At 42.8% G+C, this 6,099-nt stretch overlaps 1 pseudogene; it reads left to right on the top strand.

Annotated features, from left to right (window-relative positions):
• Nucleotides 1-2,558: 2,558 nt before the first annotated feature.
• On the top strand, nt 2,559-2,677 carry LOC120590359 (uncharacterized; annotated as a pseudogene).
• The last annotated feature ends 3,422 nt before the right edge of the window (nt 2,678-6,099 follow it).

Here is a 6,099-nt window from a genome sequence, read left to right as displayed (position 1 = left end):
TGGTTAAAACTCACTCTAAGACTTTTATTAAGCTGGCGAATAACAGTAAAACCATCAGACACCACCATCAGGCACAAACTCCATCGGAAAAAAAACAATATCAATTTTGTTAACAATGGAAAATAGGAACAATCACTGTGTCATCAGAAATTATTTACCATAGAAACAGTTTCTTTTGCTAGAAAAATAAACATTTTCACCTTGTCACAGTACTTAATCTAGCAGCGGGGGATCATCACATCTGATAGTGCCCTGCTCAATTAACATTATCCCTTAATTATTTCTGGAAACTGTGAACGACATAACCAAGTGGATCAGTGGCCTCATGCTTAATTTTGTACTCCCACTATCATGCTTATGGTGGCATTTTTGCTGTCACAGAGTAAATTATTAATACTCATGAATTGCAAATGGTATCGAGTCATATTTTTGTCACTATAAACAATTCTCTGAAAGCTAATACCTATTCTCTAGATCGTGCATTCTCAACAGAACTGGAATTGTTGCCAAGGGGGCAAAAATTGTTTTTTGGAAAGTGAGGGGTGACAAAATCTTACCACCCTTTTCTAGATATTAAGCACAAACTTACCTATACTATACAAACTCATATACAGTATATCTGTGGTATTCAAATTTCCACAGGATGATGGGGAAAAAAATACATATATTTCAAAAGGTTCCTTCTCAAGGGGGTAAAAATAAAAAATATGTTGAGGCACACTGCTCTAGTTATATGTTCTCTAACCTGGCCACACACTGGAATCTCCTTGGAGTTTTAAAAATACTGACACCTGAGCCACTCTCAGAGTTTCAGATATTATTGGTTTGGAGTGAGACCTGGACTTGGTATATGTAACAGTTCCCCAGATAAGTGAAAAGAGCATCCATGTTTGAGAACCACTGGTCTAGGTTGCAAGTGGCTAAGTCCTGCCACCTTCTACCGCACACTATGGAGAATATGACTAAACCATCCTTCCCCACAGAGCCCAGGTGTAACTTTGGAAATTTTTCCAAACATTACTGCAGTCAACTGGAGTTGACATGTGCAAGGAAATCTATTTGCCATTCCTTTTCTAGATGGTCCCCTGGGCTAGAACAGAATCCAAAACAACACTCTAACGTTTTAGCACCCAGAAGTTTCTTATTGTTAGTATGTCCTATATTCTGTCATTATCCTATATTGAGCAAGGAGAGTAAAAAACAAAAATTGATGGGGAATGAGGAGAAAGATATTTGTTGGCTATCTAAATAGAGTTATGCAAATGTATGTTAGGTTATGCCTATGAAGGGCTGGCTGATATTCTATTTTCTTTATAAGATACAAGAGGCAGATTGCCTCTTTCCGATATGAACAGACATATCCACCAGCACAAGAAATAATTCCAACAAGTTTTATTTCATCGCAGGCCTCTTTGGAAGGACGGAGGTTCAGTTTTATGCTGGCACCTCTGGTTAACACAAATAGCATTTAGTAAGCATGGACTGAATGGATATCAGCAATGACTGATATCGTATTTTAGTGACATTAGACAGACCTTCAAGTGGAATGTCAAATGAAATAATTTCAAGAGTAAGGATTTCTGGCTAGCTCCTCAAATTTTAAAAAATGTCTGTTGAGGTAAATATAGATTAAACAACAAATGCATTCTGTAAGAAAATTTGGATACCGGGAAAAATGACAATTTTCCTTGAATTTGATGGCGAATAAAAACAAAACTTGATATTTTTGATAATTAAAGGAATCTGAACTAATCTCTATACACATATATGTATATGTATGTATGTGCATGTGTATGTGAAATAGTTTTTGGAAACAAAATGGCCAATGTTTTAAAAGGTGCACACTTCATCAGTCATCAGGGAAATATGATATAAAGCCAGCAGATGGGCAAAAGATTAAGAAAGGTGAAAATGTGAAGTCTGAAGAGGATGCAGAATAATAAGATCTCTCATCTAGTGCTGATGGGAATTCAAAATTGGTTCAATGACTTTGGAAAAAATAGTACAGCATTATTTAGTAAAAGTGAAGATATACAGATCTTACACCCCCAGCAATTCCACTCCTAGGAATTTTCTGCTAGGGAAATATGCTCGCATGTTATCAGTGGACATAAACAAGGATGCTCATAGCAGCACTGTTTATAATAGTCCCAATGGAAAGATGTATATGTTCACCAGGATGGAAAGGATAAGTAACCGTAGGATGTTCACAAATGTTCTACTATCCAGCAATCAAACTGATAAACTATTTCTATGCATGACAACGCGGATGACTTCACTGGCATAATGGGGAGCAAAGACAAAAACACTCCTTTCACATAAATTTCAAAAACAGACAAAATAAAAGAATAGCACGTAGGGATGCATATATAGGTGATAAAGCGAGGCAAGGAAAGAACGTCAGTGCAGTGGTTAGGGAAGGGTAAGATGGTTGTCATGATTAAGGAAGGGCACCTAGTGGGAAAGGTGAAGGCTTCCAGGCATGTGGTAATATTCTACCTATTGCTTGACCCAGCTCATAATCACATACATGGGTATTGACTTTATAATTATCTATAGTCTACGGCCATGGTACTCTGAACAAGCCTGATCCCGTCTGATCTCAGAAGCTAAGCAGAGTTGGGCCTGGTTAGTACTTGGATGGGAGACCACCTAGGAAGACCAGGCGCAGTAGGTGTAAAAATAAAAAAATAAAAAAATAAGGGATTGTAAGCTGACAAGGTCCTTGCAATCTGTCAACCAAGGGTTGTCCCGCCTAAAATACAAATAAAAATAAATATAATTATCTGTAATACATTTTTATGTACTTTTCTGAATGTATGTTATATTCACACTAAAAAATAATTGGTTTCTAAACTCGCTATTTTCCATATAACTTGTGTATCAATGTATGTAAGTTAAGCATTGAAAAAAAAGGTTTTAGAAGAGGAATTGGAGCAGCCCCAAAATGGGGAAGAGCTAAACAATAGGCTTTGGACGTTATCAGCAACAGGACAGCTCCAGGGATCATGGCCTGAGGGACTATAGGGTTTGCTCATCAGCTACTTTGATCAATTTCCTATGTCCTGGGTGTCCCCCTAAAGATCCCATGTCCTGGAAAAGAGGATGGAATTGGCTTGGTCATGTGCCCCAATGGTAATGTGACCTGTCCCACCAAGGCCACAGGGAGTCAGAGCAACACAGAGGAAAGAGACTGTGAAGATGAAAACCTCCTACGCCCGCCACAAGCTGGACACTGTCAAAGCCACCAGTTAGAAAACACCTAGATCCAAGAAGGTATGCAGATAAGAATCATAAGCAAAGACAAGATCGATTAGTTTCTTTGATGGCAATCAAATTGTTCCTGAAGACTTCATCCTGCAAAAAGAAAGCAGTTAATTTGCTTCGTGACATTGACCACTGGACTCTGGGATTGGAGAGTATAACTGATATGAGGATGGCGAACCTTGTGTAGAGATAAGACTCTTCCCACTGACAGTATCCTTACTCGCCATATCCCTTTTCTCTGAGAAATGTGCGTGAACCAGAAATGGTCGCTCTAATCACCCCTCCTCCAGAAAACCCGACTACAGCCATGCTTTATGGTTTTCTCTCTAGTGAGATCCATGGCGGTCAGAGTAGCCAGAAAGAGGAAAAAGTTAAGAAATGCCAAGAATCAGTGCTCCTGTTTGCTGGGAACTATTTTGGTGGGAAATATTACCATCCCTGCAGGATCCTGACCATCTCTGTTACTCATTCTGTATCAAGCAAGATATTTTTAATTATCAAGATAATTACAAACTTATGCATGTTAACGTATCTTTCCTACAGTTCTGCATGAATATATGAGAGGCCATTGACCAAATGGTGAGAATATAATGTGGGTAAACTGTGCATATATGAAGCGGAATGAATTGTCTTAGCTACAGAGACCAGTTTGGAGACTGTGTCATAATCAAATTTAAATTAAGCATGAATATCTATATTCTCGAGTCTGGATTCTTAAGAGTGAGGGTGTGGTTACCTATATTCTTATTTTTTTAAGCAGTCACATTAATCACAAAACACTCAAATACATGTTTGGTCTGCAGTTAGCACCTTTCCTTCTGGAGCCTAGAGTACTTTATAAACATTAGCTCATCGGCATTAATAAAAAATATCACACCATGCTCCAGAGTTACCACTGAATCCATTCTCAAAACCAAGGTTCTGCTGTGCTTTGAGCAAAGCCTCTTTTATTGATGGCTTCTGCCAACTTAGCTGACATCTACCCTCCCCCATCTGATCTCATTATTTCTGATCCATACATCCTGGCTGGCTTTGCCTCCTCTCTGTCCTAGGTCTTCCTGACAGATAAACGTGATTATAAGAAATAATCTTTTATTGCTTCTTTTCTGGGAGTGGACTTTAGTCACGGCTTGACTTGGCTTTCGTTGTTTAAGGACCGATACCTAAGACCCCCTCCTCCCCATCCCAGTGAGGGTCTAAAGCTTCCGGAGCACTTCATCGGGTGACCTCCTCCAGCCAGGCCATTTTTCTTGAGGGCCTCTCTTGGGGCCCTGAACAGGACTCTCCAAGCTGGGCCTGAGTGCTTGGCAGACAAGTCCCTTGATTGTTGTTGGAGACCCCAGGTCGGTTTGGGGCGGAGCACGCCTTTCACAAATCCAGGGGGCTGGGACTTGCATTCCGATGAGAGGGGAAACGTGCTGGGGAGAAGGCAGGCCTTGATGTATGCCCCGGTGGACAAAAGCTGCTACTGTCAGCTTGATTTGCCAGATCAACATTCATGAGTTCGACTGCTTAGAAAGAGGGATTATCTGCAAACCCGGGCCTGAATGGAAGCCATAAATAAGTGATTTCACACTACCAAGCAGGAAGAATATTCCCCCTCCTAAATTATTCTGGACAGCATGTTCGGCCCCTCCCAGGTTCCCACCGCGAGCCCTTGGGGATGCTGTGCTCAAATGGTGGGCCTCTGGGGGCCTGAGCCTGGCGTTGAGTCTGTGTAACAGGCCAGGGTGCAGAGCTCCTGAGAGGCGCCCGCTTTGCTTCCGAAGATCCACTCCGGGATTTGCATGGTGCTGCTCCAGCGGCCCGTTCCAGGTCCAGGCGTTTCCAGACAAGATTTTCCCTCTCTCCCACCGTAGGCTGCCTGCCGCTGCGCGGCTGGGGTTCCCCCGCTGAACTCACCACGGATGCACATTTAAAAACATGCTCCAATGTGCACCCTGCATCAAAGGCGTTGGGAGGGTCTTTCATCAACTGCCTGAGGAGGGACACGCTCCCAGCTACCCTTATTTGTTGCTGGGTTTACTCTGAAATGTAAATGTGCCCCTGATGCAAAAAGAAAGGGTGGAAAGGTGGTTTTTTCTTTTTACATTTGGTACACCGCATCTCGTTTTGCGTATCCCTCATCCATCCTTTGTGTATGTCTGGCTGTGTTAACCCTTTGAGGAACTTGATGCTTGAGTTTTCCTTTCTCCCTTGTGGTTGTTACTCCGTTTGTACCCTGACTTACTTCTTTGGGCTGTCACGTACCCGACCCAGTTCCTGGAGGTAGCTTTGTAGCAGGATAGACATAGATGGACAGACAGATGTTGGGTGTCACCAGAGCTTTGAGGTATGGGGAGTGGGGCGAAGGCGCAAGATGGGTAAGCTCCCAGCTGCCTCCTGAGTACTGAGTAGCCCACATCCTTGTGGTCCCCCGGTCAAGCCTCCTGGAACCTTCGCCTACATCGCTGAGCTTCAGCTGCTGAGCCCGGAGGCAGCCTTTGCCAGGGGCTGCGGTGAGATGCTGGAGAGTAGGAGTAAATGGCTTAAGAGGTGTCTCTCTACTAGAACGGTGCTCGGTGTTTAATGCTGATGAATTAGGGCAGGCGCTGAGCAGGCGGGTTTGGAAATGACTCCATTTTTGAAACCTTTTCCTCCTCTCCTTGGGAGCCCTCCCACTTTTAGGAAAAGATTCAACCTTTTCAGTGTGTGTGGGAGAGGGGAAGGGAGGAGGGAGTGGGGCGGGGGAGAGAGAGAGAGAGATTGAGAGAGAGAGAGAGAGAGAGAGAGAGAGAGAGAGAGAGAGAGAGAGAGACAGACAGACAAGGGAGCAGGCAGGCTAGCAGAGAG

Source organism: Pteropus medius, unplaced genomic scaffold (assembly GCF_902729225.1).
Source record: "Pteropus medius unplaced genomic scaffold, Ma_sr-lr_union100, whole genome shotgun sequence".
NCBI classification, from domain to species: domain Eukaryota; kingdom Metazoa; phylum Chordata; class Mammalia; order Chiroptera; family Pteropodidae; genus Pteropus; species Pteropus medius.
The sequence above is the reverse complement of the archived record's forward strand: the minus strand, read 5'-3'. Positions and strand labels throughout refer to the sequence as shown.